The sequence below is a fragment of the Thalassophryne amazonica genome, chromosome 5, assembly GCF_902500255.1.
Source record: "Thalassophryne amazonica chromosome 5, fThaAma1.1, whole genome shotgun sequence".
Taxonomy (NCBI): Eukaryota; Metazoa; Chordata; class Actinopteri; order Batrachoidiformes; family Batrachoididae; genus Thalassophryne; species Thalassophryne amazonica.
In genome coordinates, this window is record NC_047107.1 from 58,403,869 (window position 1) to 58,425,046 (window position 21,178).

A 21,178-nucleotide genomic window follows, 5' to 3' on the forward strand; every position below is an offset into this window, starting at 1 on the left:
TGGCGGTGTACACGGGGCTTCTGTTTAGGGCTACGCTTCCTCCTCACAGTCACCCAGTCGGCCTGCTTTCCCGGCTGCTCGGGATCTGCCAGGGGGTAACTAACGGCGGCTAAGCTACCTTGGTCCGCACCGACTACAGGGGCCTGGCTAGCTGTAGAATTTTCCACGGTGCGGAGCCGAGTCTCCAATTCGCCCAGCCTGGCCTCCAAAGCTACGAATAAACTACACTTATTACAAGTACCATTACTGCTAAAGGAGGCCGAGGAATAACTAAACATTTCACACCCAGAGCAGAAAAGTGCGGGAGAGACAGGAGAAGCCGCCATGCTAAACCGGCTAAGAGCTAGTAGCTACGCTAAGCTAGCGGATTCCTAAAAACACGCAAAGTGAATAATGTGTAAATAATTTAGAGGTGATTCAGCAGAAGGAGTGCTTTAGTTAAGGCACGTAAAGATTACACTGGGAAACAAATCGTAATCTAGATAACTAGATCAATCTAACTGCGCAGATTAAACAGCTAACAGATACAGAAAAACACCGCTGTGCTCCGGAACAGGAAGTGATACAATACCGCAGTGAGAGCCAACCACCAGTAGAGAGTGGTTGGCTATGTGTTGTCTTTAATTTTGATGTGTGTCATTATTACAGTAAACAAGTAATAATTGTGGATTAATTACTGTATCTTGTCTGAGGTAATTGGAGTGTAAATGTAATTGCCCTTTTGGGGATCAATAAAGTTTGTCTGGAGTTGTTTGAAGAGCAAAGGCATCATCGGCTATGAAATAATCATTTTAAATAACGTGGTGTCAAACGAGACAAAGTGCGGTGTCCAGCGGGATGCATTGGCACGACAAAACTGCGTAGCAGTGCGGGGATCAAATTCGTGCAAGTGTCAAGCCTCATGTGAAGGCTTGAGTCCTTCCTTATCATGGTGCTGTCTTATTATGTATTCCTAGTCAAGTCTGGGATCATGCACTGGTACTGCGCTTCAATGCATCCACAACACCATGAAACTGCCCTGTGTTTTGGATGACAGTCACCCAGACAGGAATCAGATCCAACTGCACATCTCTAAAATAACCAACTATCTGCGAGGGTCACCCCGTTTGCCTTCTCCAGCCACTAGGGCTCTCATCATTCAGGCCCCAGTGAGGTGGATCATGTACAGAGAAATGTGCTACATAGTTAAAATGCCGAATCTGATGCTCCCCCATAATGCAAATGCAAGTGATACTCCTATCTTAGTCTCTCTAAGGGCCCTGTCCCACTGGCGTTTAGGAGGATTTGCAGATGGCATGCGCACAAAAGTGGCCCACATCCGCCAAACAACCGCAATAACCGTGTAACATTCCTGTATGAGTCGGCCGCCATCCGAACATGTCCGTGATCATCTGCAGAGGCACGCAGGTCCGCAGCCAGGATTTTTGAGCGGCTCAAAAATCCTGCTGCGGATGAGATCCGCATCAATGCCTGAACACAAACTGAAGACATACGCAGGACATACACAACCAACGCGCCGCATATCCCCTGTCATCCGCTGATCTCCGCAACCGATGGGTTGGCGCGGCTTGGCAGCGGACCGGGACAGCGTGCAAAACAGATATGACACGGCCCAGCACAGCCACATCACGGTCGCAAATGGTATGCCGCACATGCAGACAGAGTGGGCACGGATGGAGCGAATGCATCACGGCCGCTGTGCCCCTCATGGGGGCGCCTCCACGGTCGCCTTCGCTTCTGTTCCCTGTTGTATCCGCTTTTCTACCTCGTGTATTCGCTGATCCACCCCGGGACATTTGTCATTTCTGCCCACTTTTGCTGCGGACGCTCAGCTTTTGTCTCCTCATTTCATGCGCAAATCCTCCTAAACACCAGTGGGACAGGGCCCTAAGATCCTCTGAAGACACCTAGTACCAAAGGCATCCACTTGTTGCCTAAGGTCACCACTTAGAGTCCAAGTTCACAACCCACACACTAAGGGTCCTATCTCACTGAGCACGACTGCTGGAGAGCAGTTGGAGTTGCGACTTAGTGACCAAACACCCAAACGAGTGACAGTATCACAGTTGGTATCTCACTGAAGTGGCCACTCGCATCTGAAGACGAATGACATGTTTGCACACAAAGGGTTCAGCTCTTATTATCCATGTGAATAAACTGTGGAAATTCCCCCACTGTTCCCAATAATATAAGATGAAATAAATAATAAAGCTTACAGCGCACGCATCAACTTGCAGAATGATGTTCCTGCTGGATTTACTGTCCTATCTTCCATGTCCAGTATACAATCCATGCTTATATGATCCATTTGTCCTCAGCTCAGACATCCACACACAGCAGTTGTTCTTGTGCTTGGACAGCCATGATTGAATGATGACCAGAAGCAGTTCAGGGGTGTGCATCCTTTGTTTTGAATTGACCATTTGACAATACATTTTAAGTCCCCTTTGCTGTGCAGATCCACCTCAGATCTGCTCACTAATTTGGCACAGATACATCCTCTTCCATCCTCCTGCGTTTCGGCTCTAATGGACATATAACGTCACATTTCCACAGCATTTAGCAGAAAAATTTTCCCAGTTCAAAGACACATATGTGCGCTGTTGGAGCTGGAACTGAGCAGTGTGTGACTTTAATGAAAGCATGTAGTCACATTTCATCTGATCATGTGTTCTCACAACATGCACATCAAAGAATTCCCACTGCATGTTAAGAGAGAGAGAGAGACCAAAATTGAGACTCTGCATGCAAAATTCTGCAAGTCCATCCTCCAAGTCCAACAGAAAACACCAAACAACGCATTCAGAGCAGAATTAGGATGATACCCACTAATTATTAAAGTTCAAAAGAGAGCAATTAAATTTTATTACCACCTTAAAAATAGTGACTCCAATACGCTCCATAACAAAGCCCTGTTAAATCCTGGCGCAAAGAAGACAGAGGCTCACGTTTGAATGACTTGGTGTCCATCGCTGATGTGGCCGGAGCTGAGTGTACCTTCTCAGAACAGCGGCCAGCTGGTTCTGGGACTATTACACAAACACAAGCAGAGCCACCAAACAAAAACTCTATTGGACAAAACCAAATGATAAGAAAGCAAAAAGAAAACTATGTGATGCATTGGGAAAAAAATAAAAAATAAAAATCAACCAAAAGCTAGAGTAAATTGGAATGCTATTTGGCCCTAAACAGACAGTACTCTGTGGAAGAATACCTGAGCACTGTGACCAACCCAAAGCTTAGGAAATCCTTGACCATGTACAGACTTAGTGAGCACAGCCTCGCCATGGAGAAGACACACTGTGCACCCACTGCTTACAACATGAGATGGAGACAGAGCTGCACTTCCTGACCACCTGCCAGCTACATCAAGATATCAGAGACACATGCTTCCCACAGATCAAAAATACCCAAAAAGACTGAGCATGACCAACATTGAAAAACTTCCATATTTGTTGGGTGAAGTATAACAATGTGCAAACACATCAGCAAGGTTTGTGACCTGCTGCGACAAGAAAAGAATGAACGGAAAGAAACCACCGTAAATCCAAAACAGGACACTAAACTGCTATGTCAAGTTATCTATGTATAATATAACATTTTATAGGATAGTATACTTTTACACTGAAAGCACAATTTTTACTATTTCAATCCCACATCTCCTGTTTACACATTTATTTAGTATAGAATATTATTAACTTGATGTTATGTACATCTTAATTTTTTATTTTTTTACTCTATGTAACACCTGCTTTGACGATGTAAACATAAACACATTTCCCATGTCAATAAAGCACCACTGAAATTGAGTGGGGGGTGGAGAGACAGAGCACTCCAGATAAATAAAGCGACACAGGTGCTGTGTTCCACTCCTGTAAAATTGTGTGCCTCAATAAAAAACATTAAATACATAAATTCAGAAGTCCTGATGTCCTGGAACTGTGGCCAGGCTGACAGCAGCTCAGCTTCACTTCCAAAAGCAGCTGTTTCTCGCCGATATTATTTCACTATTATGCCGTGGTCTCCTGCAGTTTCTGCATGTAGCCCAGCCTCCAGCACAAATCAAATTTATTAATTTATATAGCGCCAATTCGCGATGAGATCAACTCAAGTGCTTCAAACAGCATAATAAAAACAAGAGAAAACTAATTTAAAAAGACAAAACCATAAAAGAACACAAGAATAAAAACACACACAACACAATAAAACAAGGAAAACAAATGAGTCTTTAAACATGTTTTAAAAGTTTCCAGAGTATCCGACTGTTGTATGTGTGCTGGGAGATCATTCCACGGAGCTGGGGCACGGTAAGAGAAAGCGCTGTAACCAGCAGACTTTTTACTCACCCTGGGAACACATAAAAGTCCAGCACCCTGCAAACACAGGGACGGGGCTGGTACACAGGGCCTTACCAGGTCAGCCAGATAGGGAAGCACAAGTCCATGAACAATTTTATAAGCCAATAACAGTACCTTAAAATCCGATCTTGCAGTGTAGGGATGCCAAAATTGGCATAACGTAGTCAATCTTTCTTCTTTGTGTCAAAAGTCTGGCAGCAGCATTTTGAACCAGTTGAAGAACCCTAATGCTGGACTGCGGTAAATCAGAAAATAGAGCATTACAATAGTCTAATCTAGAAGAGACAAATGCATGAATCAAAGTGTTAGCATCAGCCATAGACAGGATGGGACGAATCTTCGCCATATTTCGCAAATGGAAGAAAGCAGTCCTTGTAATGTCTCTAATGTGGAGGTCAAAAGACAACATTGGATCAAAAATTACCACAAGATTCCTCACTTTGTCCATATGATGTATAACACATGACCCTAAGCTAAGCGCTAGCTGATCAAATTGACACCGATACCTCGTTGAACCAAGAACCATCATTTCAGTCTTATCAGAATTTAAAAAGCAGGAAGTTACTAGACATCCAACTTCTCACTGATGTAAGGCAATCTTCCAAGGATTTTATGTGAATGAGATTACCAGCAGTTATCGGCATGTACAATTGGGTGTCATCAGCATAGCAATGAAAGGTAATCCCAAAACGCCACAGTATATTCCGAAGGGGTGCTACATAAAGGGAAAAAACAAGCAGGGGGCTTAAAACAGATTACTGTGGAACTCCAAACTTCATGTCCCTAAGATCAGAGGAAATGCAATTCAAATCAAATCAAATCAATTTTTTTTATATAGCGCCAAATCACAACAAACAGTTGCCCCAAGGCGCTTTATATTGTAAGGCAAAAGCCATACAATAATTATATAAAACCCCAACGGTCAAAACGACCCCCTGTGAGCAAGCACTTGGCGACAGTGGGAAGGAAAAACTCCCTTTTAACAAGAAGAAAGCTCCAGCAGAACCAGGCTCAGGGAGGGCAGTCTTCTGCTGGGACTGGTTGGGGCTGAGGGGAGAGAATCAGGAAAAAGACATGCTGTGGAAGAGAGCATGTCTTTTTGGTTCCACAGGAGAGGAGCCTGAAAGCTGAAGGCTCTGCCTCCCATTCTACTCTTAAAAACCCTAGGAACTACAAGTAAGCCTGCAGTCTGAGAGTGAAGCGCTCTATTGGGGTGATATGGTACTATGAGGTCCCGAAGATAGATGGGACCTGATTATTCAAAACCTTATAAGTAAGAAGAAGAATTTAAATTCTATTCTAGAATTAACAGGAAGCCAATGAAGAGAGGCCAATATGCGTGAAATATGCTCTCTCCTAGTCTCTGTCAGTACTCTAGCTGCAGCATTTTGAATTAACTGAAGGCTTTTCAGGGAACTTTAGGACAACCTGATAATAATGAATTACAATAGTCCAGCCTAGAGGAAATAATGCATGAATTAGTTTTTCAGCATCACCCTGAGACAAGACCTTTCTAATTTTAGAGATATTGCGCAAATGCAAAAAAAGCAGTCCTACATATTTGCTTAATATGTGCATTAAAGGACATATCCTGATCAAAAATGACTCCAAGATTTCTCACAGTATTACTAGAGGTCAGGGTAATGCCATCCAGAGTAAGGATCTGGTTAGAACCGTGTTTCTAAGATTCGTGTGGCCAAGTACAATAACTTCAGTTTTATCTGAATTTAATAGCAGGAAATTAGAGGTCATCCATGTTTTTATGTCTGTAAGACATTCCTGCAGTTTAACTAATTGGTGTGTGTCCTCTGGCTTCATGGATAGATAAAGCTGGGTATCATCTGCGTAACAATGAAAATTTAAGCAATGCTTTCTAATAATACTGCCTAAGGGAAGCATGTATAAAGTGAATAAATTGGTCCTAGCACAGAACCTTGTGGAACTCCATAATTAACCTTAGTCTGTGAAGAAGACTCCCCATTTACATGAACAAATTGTAATCTATTAGATAAATATGATTCAACCACCGCAGCGCAGTGCCTTTAATACCTATGGCATGCTCTAATCTCTGTAATAAAATTTTATGGTCAACAGTATCAAAAGCAGCACTGAAGTCTAACAGGACAAGCACAGAGATGAGTCCACTGTCTGAGGCCATAAGAAGATCATTTGTAACCTTCACTAATGCTGTTTCTGTACTATGATGAATTCTAAACCTGATTGAAACTCTTCAAATAGACCATTCCTCTGCAGATGATCAGTTAGCTGTTTTACAACTACCCTTTCAAGAATTTTTGAGAGAAAAGGAAGGTTGGAGATTGGCCTATAATTAGCTAAGATAGCCGGGTCAAGTGATGGCTTTTTAAGTAATGGTTTAATTACTGCCACCTTAAAAGCCTGTGTACAAAGCCAACTAATAAAGACAGATTGATCATATTTAAGATCAAAGCATTAATTAATGGTAGGGCTTCCTTGAGCAGCCTGGTAGGAATGGGGTCTAATAGACATGTTGATGGTTTGGAGGAAGTAACTAATGAAAATAACTCAGACAGAACAATCGGAGAGAAAGAGTCTAACCAAATACCGGCATCACTGAAAGCAGCCAAAGATAACGATATGTCTTTGGGATGGTAATGAGTAATTTTTTCTCTAATAGTTAGAATTTTATTAGCAAAGAAAGTCATGAAGTCATTACTAGTTAAAGTTAAAGGAATCCTCGGCTCAATAGAGCTCTGACTCTTTGTCAGCCTGGCTACAGTGATGAAAAGAAACCTGGGGTTGTTCTTATTTTCTTCAATTAGTGATGAGTAGTAAGATGTCCTAGCTTTACGGAGGGCTTTTTTTATAGAGCAACAGACTCTTTTTCCAGGCTAAGAGAAGATCTTCTAAATTAGTGAGACGCCATTTCCTCTCCAACTTACGGGTTATCTGCTTTAAGCTGCGAGTTTGTGAGTTATACCACGGAGTCAGGCACTTCTGATTTAAGGCTCTCTTTTTCAGAGGAGCTACAGCATCCAAAGTTGTGCTCAATGAGGATGTAAAACTATTGACAAGATAATCTATCTCACTCACAGAGTTTAGGTAGCTACTCTGCACTGTGAAGGTATATGGCATTGGAGAACATAAAGAAGGAATCATATCCTTAAACCTAGTTACAGCACTTTCCGAAAGACTTCTACTGTAATGAAACTTATTCCCCACTGCTGGGTAGTCCATTAAAGTAAATGTAAGTGTTATTAAGAAATGATCAGACAGAAGGGGGTTTTCAGGGAATACTGTTAAGTCTTCAATTTCCATACCATAAGTCAGAACAAGATCTAAAGTATGGTTAAAGTGGTGGGTGGACTCATTTACATTTTGAGCGAAGCCAACTGCGTCTAATAATAGAGTAAATGCAGTGTTGAGGTTGTCATTCTCGCCCACTATAATTATCTTATCTGAGCTAAGCACTAGGTCAGACAAAGGTCTGAAAATTCACAGAGAAACTCACAGTAACGACCAGGTGGACGATAGATAACAACAAATAAAACTGGTTTTTTGGGACTTCCAATTTGCAATTGCACAAAACACAGTAAGAATGACTGCAGAGGTATGGTATGATGTCAACCATGCAAGGGCAGTTCTAGTAATCTCAAAATGATTCTCCAGCCTATCGAGTAAAATAGGTTGATCCACGGTATCAAATGCAGCACTAACATCCAACAGAGCACCAAGACTGTAGTGGTATCCGAGTCCATTGCTCGCAAAAGGTCATTCACTACTTTAGTCAGTGCTGTCTCTGTGCAGTGATATTTTCTAAAAGCAGACTGCAATGGCTCAAAAAGATTATTCTCAGTAAGGTGGTCCACAAGCTGCCGTGAAACCATTTTTTCCAGAATTCTAGAGCAAAACGATAGATTTTTTTTTTAAATTTCCAGCACAGTCATCCTAAGAATGGGCCATAGATCCTTAAACAGTTTTGTTGGTATGGGATCAAATAAGCAGGTTGTGCTTTTGTAGAATCACGAGCTTACCATCAAAATCTGTAAATATGGGTAACACCTCAGTGTTAGCATCCACCTCCATAGCAGGATATGGTGGGTGGACCAAGGCCTGCTGAGATATGCTCAATGTAATATCTTCAATTTTGATAATTTTTTATTGCTCAAATCAGAATAACAGGCCTGTTTTGTAGCCAATAGTGCATGCTTATAATCTAAGATAGCATCACAGTGGAACACCTCTAAATTGGATCTACGTCATTTCCATTCCAAATCTCTAGCCTTCTGCCTAAGGTCACACAAGTAACCATTTGAACCAAGGCGACTGTGCCTTGGGAAGGCATGGCCTTAAAAGAGGAGGTGCAACCTTATGCAGTGTAGCCTTGAGTGTTGAATTCAAGCCATCCGCAAGACTATCCACTGACTGAACATTCTCCAAACCTGAAGCCAAAATTTCAGGTAGTCTAGCTTTGAGTTTAGTCATAGTTGAGGGTTTAATGCATCGCCGCAGTAGTAGACAAGGCTTTTGCTCCACTAAACGCGGCAATGTAAAATGTAAACCTAATAAATGGTGGTCAGAGACCACCAATGCAAGAGGCAAAATGTCGATGTTCGTGACAGCAAGGCCACGTGCAAGAACCAAATCCAGGGTATTTCCACTAATGTGTGTGGAATCCTGAATGCATTGCTGGAATCCTAATTCATCCACAAGTTCCATAAATGATTTGCAAAGGCGGCTTTTTATATGAACATTAAAGTCACCACCACCACTCCCACAGTTCTCTCATGAATCTCCATGTTAGGAGGTTGCGAGTACATTCACAGAGTCACATGACAGTAGCAATGGCTCTGGGAGCAAACTGGGAAGAGCCTCACTCATCAACTTTGAAATGGCCTGCGAGTGATGCAAGAGAAGAATGCCACACAGTGAACGTCATGTGGAATCAAGCAGTTTCTCTCGCAATTAGCTTTCGCAAGCTGTCACAGCCCAGTGAGATAGGATGCTAAGTCAGGAAGCACCAGGACCATAAAGAGATTTATCTTTATTCTCCTTCAAGGATATAGGAATTGCCAAAAACCTCTGTCCAGTGACCTCATAACTCCATAAGGTCTTCCCAGGCCTCTCTCAATCTCAAAGGTAGAGGAATAAATGTCGCTGTTGAGATAAGGAAGTGTCTCATCAAGTTCAACACTTTAATACAGACATATGCACTTCTGATGACTGAGCCCATTAAAACATTACAGATACAGATTCTTTGTCATTGTACCAGTACAATGAAAGGTAAGGTGCATGCCTTTTCAGTGCAGTTATGAACCTTGGTAAACCACGTGCAGGCTTGAAAAGTCTGGAGAAAAAAGAAAAGTAAGCATAAAATTTAACCTAATGAAAAATCTATGTCCAAAGCACAAAGAAAAAAAAAATAGAAGGTAGTTGCAAAAAGAGAAAAGTATGTAGAAAACTGTGGATATTTCAGTAGCAGTGGATATTGCACATAAACAAATATTGCGCTCATTTTAAGTGTGGCATGTGACATGGTTACTTGTTACAGTGGTATTGAAAGCTCTAACAGCTGTTGGGTAGAAACCATTTTTTAATCTATTTGTACTTGCTTTAATGGTCCTGTGCCGTCTGCCTGATGGCAGCAGCTCTGACAGAGTGGCCAGGGTGGGATGAGTCCTTTAGTATGGTGTTGGCTCTCCTGAGAGAGTAAGAGACATGAAGGTCCCCCCGTGTGGGTAGAGGAAACCCAGTGATCTCTGCCATTTTGGTAACCCTCTGGAGCTCTTTCCTGGTTGCCACCATGCAGCTATCTATGGTAACTAGTAAAAAGACACAAGCAATCTCTCGTTTATGTTATTTTTCCTGAGGATTCTCAGAAAGTAGAGTCTTTGCTGTGCCTTCTTACCAAGTGTGTAGTGTTCCTGTCCCAGGTCAGTTTCTCATCTCTGTGGAGTCCCAGGAAATGGAAGTCCCTGACCCTTTCCACACAGGTTCCTCCAATGATAATGGGCTGGATGTCTGTTTTGTTTCTCCTGAAATCTCTAATACCTCCTTCAGGAGCAGGTTATTTTCTCTCCACCACACCTTCAGCTGTTCCACCTCATCCTGGTAGGCAGACTCATCTCCTTCAGTGATACAGCCTGCCACTGTGGTGTCATGCACATACTTAATGAAGGTGTTGCTAGTGTGGGTAGGGGTACAGGCCAAAGAGCAGTGGGCTCAGCAAGCAACCTTGAGGGAAATCGGTGACGCTTTGAAATGAAAGAGGCGCAGTGAACGCAGCAGGAGCAGCTCGTCATGGCTGCTGCGCTCTGATCACATCCTCCATCTTTTATTATGAAATAACGCTGAATTTATATAGAAATGCTTGTTGTACAAAAAGCTTCAGATATCTGTTGCTGAGATAGATGATGACTGGAGTGCAGTTTTAAGCAGAAAGGAGGCGATAATATGTGAAATACTGCTGACGCTTCAAAATGACGCTTGTGCAGTGAAGGCAGGGCGGACCAGTTTTTAGGGGGGACCGTTCGGTCTATGACAATGGAACACATCCCTGATGTACAGTTATCACATGGAAAATCTTGCAATGCATTACCAGCGTTTAAAAAAAGTGTTGTGGAATAACCTACTTGTCACATTCAGTCAGTGCCGGTGTTCTGCATACACTCATCACGCACTGCACATAGGACACCAAAGTGCCTGGGTTCACCAAAAAAAAAAATAAAGCTCCTTAATTGGCATTATCAGAGAAGTGAATAAAAACACACCTGTCTCAGTTCTCTCCTGCCAGTTTAACTTTTATTCAGTGATCACCACACCTCTTCTACCTTGGACTTCTTTCCCTCTCTCACTCTTTTTGTACAAACCAGAAGAGACTTTCATGTTTTTCCCCGCATTAAGGGAAACTCCTTAAAACTTTCGATGTTAAATAATAAATAAACAAATAATAAAAACTTAATAAAAATAAATAAGAAGATCGGATTGCATTTTTCCCCCTTCAAACGTTTTGGAGGTGATGCCATCATGTTGTATTATGTCGGGAGGGCACACAGAGAACTGCAGCAGCCAGGCGGGTAACCAGTGGCTGAGGATCACGGGGAAGTCCGGAAAATCGGGTGCAAAGTGCGGCTGTCATTTCCTCGCAGGGTCATGGGTGGCTGAATTCGCCAGCAAGTCACAGCTGTTCTCCTCATACCCCCCACCCCCCACCCCAATCCTCGCCTTTCTTCTCTCTTTCTTCTCTTCTTTCTTTCTCTAGGAGGGTCAGGGTAAATGGTCATCTCAGCTCGATCAGGACAATATCCACAGGTTCACCCCAGGGCTCAGTCATCTCTCCACTTCTCTTCACTCTGTACACTAATGACTGCAGGAGCACTACCCCCGGAATAACATATATCAAATATTCTGATGACACTATTATCATGGACTCCACTAACACAGATGGACTTCTACAGGCTGAACTGGACATTTTTTCACTGTGGTGCAGAGACAATTGTTTGGATTTAAATGCATCCAAGACCAAGGAAATGGTTCTTTTCCACCACTCCCACACTTACAGTTAACAATGAAGCAATAGAAAAGGTCCACTCATACAAATACTTAGATACAATAATTGATAACAAACTCACATTTCAACTCAACACCTTTTTTTTCTTCGTAAACTTCGCAAATTACAGGTTCACCACTCAATTCTTGCAGTTTTTTACAAATGCTTCATAGAATCCATCCTCACGTTCAATATCACAGCCTGGTTTGGTTCACTCAGTCTCACCCATCGTAACACTCTCAATAACGTCATCAATATCAGCAGCAAAATCATTGGACAGCAGCAGGACTCACTCACCTCCATTTATAACCACAGATCTCCACAGACCTCACTCACACTCTGCACCAGCACTACACCTTCTTACCATCAGGTCGCAGGTTTAGGTCCCTGCCTCTTAGGACTAAGAGGGCCACCTCCAGTTTCCTGCCCACCTCCATCTGCCTACTGAACAGCAGCTAATGTGACTAGTTCTTTAAGCAGGCTGTGCTTGGCTTTTACTGGCTTTTGTAATTATATTTATTAAGTGCTGATGAAATGTTGATTTTATGTATTTTATCATGTATGAAATGTGTGTTTCTTCTCATGCTGGAGCTTTGTCTGCAAATGAAGTTCCTAACAGATAAATAAAGTTATTTTGATTTTGATTTGATTCTTACCCAGTGATGTGCAGCCAGGGGAGGCTGTGCCTCACCTGCCATCATGGAATGAAAAAAAAAAATGTAAAATGAAAAATAAATTAAATGGTTATATTCATCCAGTGAAAAATAAATTAAATGGTTATATTCATCCAGTGATTTGTACTACAAAGTTATTTTCCTTTTAACTTCACCAGCTTTAGATTATTTTTTATTCCAAATCGCTGAATTTTCACATTTACTGTTCAAATACTGAGCAGAGATGTGCGGTGAGGCAGCAACTGGCTGTGCCTCACCTTGGATTGTGCAATCACTCAACTAACTGCTGGCATGCTGTGCAGTGAGACTGTAGTACTGCCTCTCTGTATGTCACTCTTAAAATGGTCAAATACTTTGGTTATATGAACTTAAATTCCATAGTTTAGCTGATGTGCATAATGTACAGTGTTTTTTGTCAACAGCTGTATGTGTGTGTGTGTGTGTGTGTGTATAACGTATTTTGTGTGCTAAGCGATTACAAAATGGCTGCAAAAACGCATGAATTGAGGCACCAGTTCTCCTGCCTCATGATAGGGGGCACATTGATCCCAGGGATTCTTGCAGCAGCTCCTCAGCTGCAGTATAAATGACACCAAGGGCAACGGTTTATTTATTTAATTTTTTCCTCTCACCTGACATTTACTTTCAGAATGGAGGATTACATATCCAATCTGGACTTTTAATTGAGCAGGAGGTAATGATTAAAGTAAAAACCAACACGGGGCTAAAAGGTTTGCTTCAAACAACAGAAGAGCCACTCTTTCAAACAGAGTGGGACACACGTAACATCTGGCTGTGTGGATATCCAGCAAGAAACTGCCTTTTCTACTTTTCCTGCCTTATTTTCTCAACTTGTGACAATGTCTGGACTCAGGTGGGATATTATGACCTGAAGAATTCTCATCAACACGAGCAGTCGACCATTCACATTCAAAGCCAGAAAAGGCTCAAAACAGAGTCAGAACCATCACTGATCAAGGACGACTTTCTTCTCTGGCAGTGATCTACACTGAGACAGAGAGACTTTTAAAACTGGTGGAAGATAAGAACACAACTCATTGATGCTTTTTCAGAAGGAGCGCACATGGACTTCATTTATAAGTAAAGGTAAGACCATAATATATATTATTTTTATTAAATGTGTTTTTTGTGTGCTACAGCTGATATAAAAATTTTAAACATAACCCGTTAACTGCTGCCAGTCAGACGGTGAATAAGCTACTGTGGGGGTTCATATATTTGTAAATCTGATTGTGATGAAGTCAGTGCCTCACCAGCCATCAACATCAGCCATCACTGTTCATAGCACATGCACCTGCAGAGCCCCCGTTTCCTCCATCAGCCAGTGCAGCGAGTTCACCTCCAAAAGTGCCTGACCCTGCCCGACGGGGACTAAATCTGACTCTGGTTCCTGCCTGAGCGAGGGCAGACCCGCAAACCCTCTTCTTTTCCTCATAAGAATTAATTTTGGAGAAATTACAACTGGATTATGCATCTTTCCATGCAGCCAGGTATCCTGCAGGGGGTCAACAAGGTGGTGCAAGGTTGAGATTAATAAGTGCGAATTTCTTTACAAGGCTAAATATTTGAATACTTTGTTCTGTGTTTACAAATTTCAGTGCAATGTTCAGTCTACAGTGGTTTGCACAAATAAGTTTTTTTTAATAATGGTGGTGGTATTTATTTATTTAAATTTTATATTTATTTCTTGTCAGGTTTGGTTCCATTGTTAATGCAAAATTATTTATTTGCAGCCATTTTCAAAACATTAATAAATTATTAAAATAATAACTCAATATAAATTTAATTTTGAGTATTGAGAATTTATTTTGGAAATAGAGAGAACCGCACCGCAATAATTCTGAATTATTGTTCATTTTTGGGGGAGCCCACAAAGCATTTGTGCTTAGGACCCCAAAATGGATAGCACTGGCCCTGCATTCAGTTGTAGTGTTGAAATAAAGACATACAACGCACCTCTTTTCCACCTGTTTTATCTGAAACAGGTATAGGTATATTAGATAACCGTATTTGCGCGTCCTGAGCGCCCAGGGACGATTTTCTTTGCTATTTTGAGTCTGTGTGTGCTGTATAAATTCATTCAGTTATTTGTGATGTATTTTTTATTCATGAAATTAGACATTTTATTGAAATTGGTGTTCCAATGTACGTGATATCGGCCATGCTCGTGCATTGGCCCACCCCCTATTCAGACAGAATTTCATGTAGCGAGCCTAGGGCCTCCTGATGGGAAAATGGGGTATATTACATTTAAAGTGAGACGAATCCTTAGCTGATTTTTGTACATGGCTGAACTCAGTGGTTTTCAAACCGTGAGGTGCGCCAGACTTCTTCAGAGGGGGCATGAAGGATGGGTATCATGAACTGATTCTTTTTGTGAATCATTAAGAAATGATTCGATCCACCGACATCAATAGCCTTTTTGCTTAACGAATCCCTTATTGGTCCTTCAGAGTGGCCGTTGTTTTTGAGGGGTTTTATCAGGAAAATTATAATTTCTTTATGTTGATTGCACACCTTGCAGTGGGTCAGTAATCAACCACTTGTGTAAACAGCTCCGCTTTGAAGCTTGAACCAATGAAGCAGTGCTCTGATCCACTGCTTCGTTGGTTCATTGCTTTGCTGCTTTTCAGAAGTGACAAGTCCGTTTCTTAACCCCTCTCAAAGCCGTTTAAAAATGTCAATCGTGAGTCACTTTTGTGTGGATTAAAGTCACTAACTGGGACTCTTTTCTTGTTGCAGGCAAGAAAGGAGAATCATCCTCTATTCCGTTTGCATAGCTCCAAACATTGCGCCGCTCTTTGCAGAGTCAAGTTAGAGTCCGGCCAGAATTAATAACTTCAAAGCGAATCACCATTTAAATCAAATGACACCTCTTTCCAATCACTGTAATACAGACAATAAAACTACAATAGACTAAAATGTTTTTTTCCTCCCAAAATGAGACGTCCTGCATTCTTTATGAATTACATTGATGTTAGAGCTCAGCTCAGAGGTATGGAGTGACATTCATGCATTAATGTCTGAAAGGAAATGATTGTGACAAAAACTACAGATTTTGCTTATTTGTATTTATGTCCAGAGATCAAGGACCAGTGACCCATTTCATAATTATTTACTTTAATTCTATTGATATAGAAAACCTGTAATGACTACTTTTAATACACAGAAATTCACAGGAGGTATTGATTAGGGAATCGATAAGGAATCGGATCGATAAGTGGACACAAGTTTAAACAAGTTTAAAATGTTTGAAAAGGGTGTAAAATGTGTGAAAGAATAGATGGTTCTTTAAAAACATGTTTAAAATGTTTACAAAGGCTGTAAATGTGTAAATGCATAGGCGGTTCCTTAAAAAACACACAAGGGTGATTCTTAGACTACGGGCACTTATGTCCTTTGATCATATTGTATGAAAAACAGAAAAAAGGGGAAATTTCACACTTTTATAGTTATCTTACAATGAAAGTGTGTTAAGAAATTGTTCTAGTAGTCTATGATGACTTTTTCACCTTTTTTCAGCATCATTATATACAAATAGTGCCGTTTTGTGCTTGTCCACACCCAGACTTTTGATCTTCAATGATAAAAATGAATGGTAAAGAAAATGTTTTTTCTAATGTTTTAAATATCTCTGAATAAATATCAGTAAAATAATCAAACATAATGGGGTATTCAATGTCATACAACTGTTGTGATTTTTTTAAACAAAATGTAGTTGTTCCCACACTACTGCCGTAATTTCCACCACAACACTGTAATGTCCCTTAACAGTTTGTATGAAAGATTGTTTGGGTAGTTTCTATGGAGATAAACAGTGACATCAGAGCACATGTATGTAGCGCCAAATCACAACAAACAGTTGTCCCAAGGCGCTTTATATTGTAAGGCAATGGTGGTGGAAATTACATTACAAGGCCAATAGTGCCCGTAGTTAAAGAATCACCCACAAATACTTTGTTCTCTGGGGGGGCTCACTCTCCCACACTTTGAAAACCCCTGGCCTAACTCATTCACAGTGATGCCAGTAACATGTTACTCTAATCTGACCGGCTTTTTTTCAGTAACGAGTAATCTAACATGTTAATCTTTCCAAATCAGTAATCAGATTAAAATTACTTCTTCAAGTCACTCTGTGTATTCTTTTTGTATTGTGGGTCAATTGCAGCAACCCGTGGGCAGGCAGAGGTCGTGATTCGACTGAACTGCCCACTTTGCTCACAAAGCGTTTGATGCTGCAGTTTTTCATCTGTTTTCTGCAGCACAGGTCCGAGTTGGAAAAAACAGCTGTCCATGAATGAATGAAAAATGAATGAAAACTGTTTATTTCGAACATTTGATACAACAACAATTACAAGATAGATCAGTAAAGACAACAACAAAAAGTCCTACTGTGTACCCAACATGTCCAGAAAAGGGGTAGGGTTGAAGCATCACGTATTTATCCCTACCCCTTCTTCCCCACAACCAGTAATACCCTTTGCCACATATACACATAAATTCCTACACACCTAAACCGATATCAATATATATATATATATATACATATATATACACATACACATACATATACACATCAACATACATACACATATACATATATACACATATATATACACAAACAAATATACACCTACACATACCTACTTACATACAAAATACTATATATTTACAAGCCGAAGCAAAAAACAAAAACACCCTAACCCTCATTACCCTTCCTCCTCCCTATACCCAGAAAAAAACATATTTTTGTACCGCTGTTTGAACTGGTTCATGCTTGGACATTGCTTGAGCCCCACTCCCAATCTGTTCCACATCCTCACCCCACAGACAGAAATACAGAAACCTTTTAATGTTGTTCGTGCCCACTGATGCTTTAAATTAAATTTCCCCCTCAGACTGTAATCCCCTGATCTGTTAAAAAACATATTTTTAATATTTGCTGGAAGTAAATTGTCCAGAGGAGTTTTTGTCATGAAAAGACATGCGGAGGAATTCGCGCATCGGGACGGAGCTGCTCATGGCGCGGGACAAAAAGCAAACGCCGTGATGAAGCCTCCCAGGACATGTTGTGGCATGTCCAGCTCGTCCACAATTTCTCGGATAGTCACACGACTGAAAAGCCACCGAAAGCCGTCTGAATCTTCCAAATGGTGCAAGAGCTGGGCATGTCAGGGCATGTCCTGTGAGACCAACACGGAGGTGCTTTTGTCCCGCGCCATTAGCGGCTCCGTGGCGAATTCCTCCGCATGTCTTTTCATGACAAAACTCCTGTAACAGTGGAATGTGCGAAAAAGTGGTATGTCCACATCTTCTGCCATTTCTGTAGTAGTCAGGACGACGTCCGGATCAACACAGCGTTCAGTTTGGAAATGATCTGGTCGTTTCAGCCTGTGGATCGCCACACGGAGCGCGGCGCGCCCTCCGCCATTGTGCGCCATCTTCAAACCGGTTGTAACACTCCTTAATCTGTGTGATCACCATAGAATCGTCCCTGAAAGCCATATGACTCTCCGAATGGTTTCCACCTGGCTGTCTCTCACAGTTTCTGGAAAAATTTGATGCAGCAAAGCTCCAAATCGTTCAGACATTTTCCTCACGATAAAAATCGAAGAGGAGGGTGGACCACTGCTCACTCAAGCATGCTCACAGGCGAATGACGCAACCGACAGGCGTGAAAAAACAACACACATGCACACGAAGGTTCAAGCTTGGCTGATGCAAGCGCACATGATTCAAATCCATACAGTTTTTAAAAAAAATTAAAAAAAAGGTCGGATAGTTTTCTAACAGACCTCGTACTTTTAACAATGAGTAATCAGTAAAGTAACTACACTCAACAAAAATATAAACGCAACACTTTGGTTTTGCTCCCATTTTGTATGAGATGAACTCAAAGATCTAAAACTTTTTCACATACACAATATCACCATTTCCCTCAAATACGGTTCACAAACCAGTCTAAATCTGTGATAGTGAGGCACTTCTCCTTTGCTGAGATAATCCATCCCACCTCACAGGTGCGCCATATCAAGATGCTGATTAGACACCATGATTAGTGCACAGGTGTGCCTTAGACTGCCACAATAAAAGGCCACTCTGAAAGGTGCAGTTTTATCACACAGCACAATGCCACAGATGTCGCAAGATTTGAGGGAGCGTGCAATTGGCATGCTGACAGCAGGAATGTCAACCAGAGCTGTTGCTCGTGTATTGAATGTTCATTTCTCTACCATAAGCTGTCTCCAAAGGCGTTTCAGAGAATTTGGCAGTACATCCAACCAGCCTCACAACCGCAGGCCACGTGTAACCACACCAGCCCAGGACCTCCACTCCAGCATGTTCACCTCCAAGATGCGTCTGAGACCAGCCACTCGGCCAGCTGCCTGAAACAATCGGTTTGCATAACCAAAGAATTTCTGCCAAACTGTCAGAACCGTCTCAGGGAAGCTCATCTGCATGCTTGTCGTCCTCATCGGGGTCTCGACCTGACTCCAGTTCGTCGTCGTAACCGACTTGAGTGGGCAAATGCTCACATTCGCTCGCGGTTTGGCACATTGGAGAGGTGTTCTCTTCACAGATGAATCCCGGTTCACACTGTCCAGGGCAGATGGCAGACAGCGTGTGTGGCGTCGTGTGGGTGAGCGTGGGGTTATGGTATGGGTAGGCATCTGTTATGGACGAAGGCATCTGTTATGGACGAAGAACACAGGTGCATTTATTGATGGCATTTTGAATGCACAGAGATACCGTGACGAGATCCTGAGGCCCATGTTGTGCCATACATCCAAGAACATCACCTCATGTTGCAGCAGGATAATGCACGGGCCCCATGTTGCAAGGATCTGTACACAATTCTTGGAAGCTGAAAATGTCCCAGTTCTTGCATGGCCGGCATACTCACCGGACATGTCACCCATTGAGCATGTTTGGGATGCTCTGGACCGGCGTATACGACAGCGTGTACCAGTTCCTGCCAATATCCGCAACTTTGCACAGCCATTGAAGAGGAGTGGACCAACATTCCACAGGCCACAATTGACAACCTTATCAACTCTATGCGAAGGACATGTGTTGCACAGCATGAGGCAAATGGTGGTCAACCAGATACTGACTGGTATCCCCCCAATAAAACAAACTGCACCTTTCAGAGTGGCCCTTTTATTGTGGACAGTCTTAAGGCACACCTGTGCACTAATCATGGTGTCTAATCAGCATCTTGATATGGCACACCTGTGAGGTGGGATGGATTATCTCAGCAAAGGAGAAGTGCTCACTATCACAGATTTAGACTGGTTTGTGAAACAATAGTTGAGGGAAATGGTGATATTGTGTATGTGGAAAAAGTTAGATCTTGAGTTCATCTCATACAAAATGGGAGCAAAAACCAAAAGTGTTGCGTTTATATTTTGTTGAGTGTACGTTACTTTTTTCAAGGAGTAATCAGTTACTTTTTTTTTCTTACAAAGCAACTGTGGCAACACTGCTGACTGATTCTTAAGTGTAAGGGATGCCACAGCACAAATATAATGCATTTAGCTCACAAGTCCCATGATCTGTCTGTCATGCAATCAACAGAATTATAACACCCAAGTTCTATTTGTCCTGCTGCGCCCTCCCTCCTCCTACGATTCTGCCTGTATGTTCCTGACTCCCTCTTCATCTTCCCTAAGGGCCCTGCTGGCCTTGGCACCAAGATGCCGGCCTGTCTGCCCACATTTCCCCCGGCACAGCAGTGGCAGCTGGAGGCCTAGCTGCCCTGTCTGCCCCCATACTCCCCAGGATCTCTCTCTCTCTCTCACACACACACACACACACACACACACACACACACACACACACACACACACACACACACACACACACACACACACACACACAACACACACACAGTCCACTTTCACAGCTTGCAGCCAGACTGGTGTCACTGTGTGTGTATCATGGGTAGCAGTGCCCACAGGAGGGGAGGGCTGGAGGAAAGAAAGGAGGAGAAGGAACAGGGTGTGCTGGGAGGGGAACAGAGGATGAGCACTTGGGTTCCCAGACAGCCAGATGCTGCCAATTAACGTCTTCAGCCACCATGGGGCTGGAGGGGGAGAGTCTGGCACCTGCACCATCCTACACCTCACATAATCATCATGCACACTTTTTTTTTTTTTTTGTGGACAGGAGGTGGAAGTAGCAGCAGGACCCGAGTGTGGCTTATGTTCAAGAACAGGGACTTTGTCACGTTACAGTTTTGTCCACAACAAATTTGTCAGCACTGAATTTTCAGTGGCCAGACATTTCAGTGTAAAGTGTTATGGTTCTCGTGTTAATTTAAACCAAATTTGCAGCACAACGGTGTCACACCTTTTGGCGTTAGTGCTAAATCACAGTGCAAATTCAACTCTCCACCAGTGTTATTCTAATACAAGAGTAAAAAATTAATGAGAAAAATGGTTCCTGAGTAATTGTGTTGTAGATGTCCAGAGGCACAGCTGCTCGAATAGTGAAAATTACAGATGTCTTAGTAGATGAACTGTGCAGGTTTGGATTCCTCCTACAACCTGAAGACGTGAAACCAAGAAGTCATCTCAATATTTTACATTTTAATC

The 21,178-nt window shown here is 42.2% G+C and overlaps 1 protein-coding gene and 1 long non-coding RNA gene across 3 annotated transcripts in view; one reads left to right on the forward strand and one right to left on the reverse strand.

Annotated features, from left to right (window-relative positions):
* mlxip (MLX interacting protein) overlaps positions 1-21,178 on the reverse strand; it is a 118,552-nt gene that overhangs the window by 35,346 nt on the left and 62,028 nt on the right. The gene's annotated exons all lie outside the window — the stretch shown is intronic.
* On the forward strand, positions 2,776-13,585 carry LOC117510596. Its single transcript, XR_004560760.1, has 3 exons — positions 2,776-2,914; positions 3,857-3,861; positions 13,575-13,585. It is a non-coding gene; the product is annotated as an uncharacterized LOC117510596 (long non-coding RNA).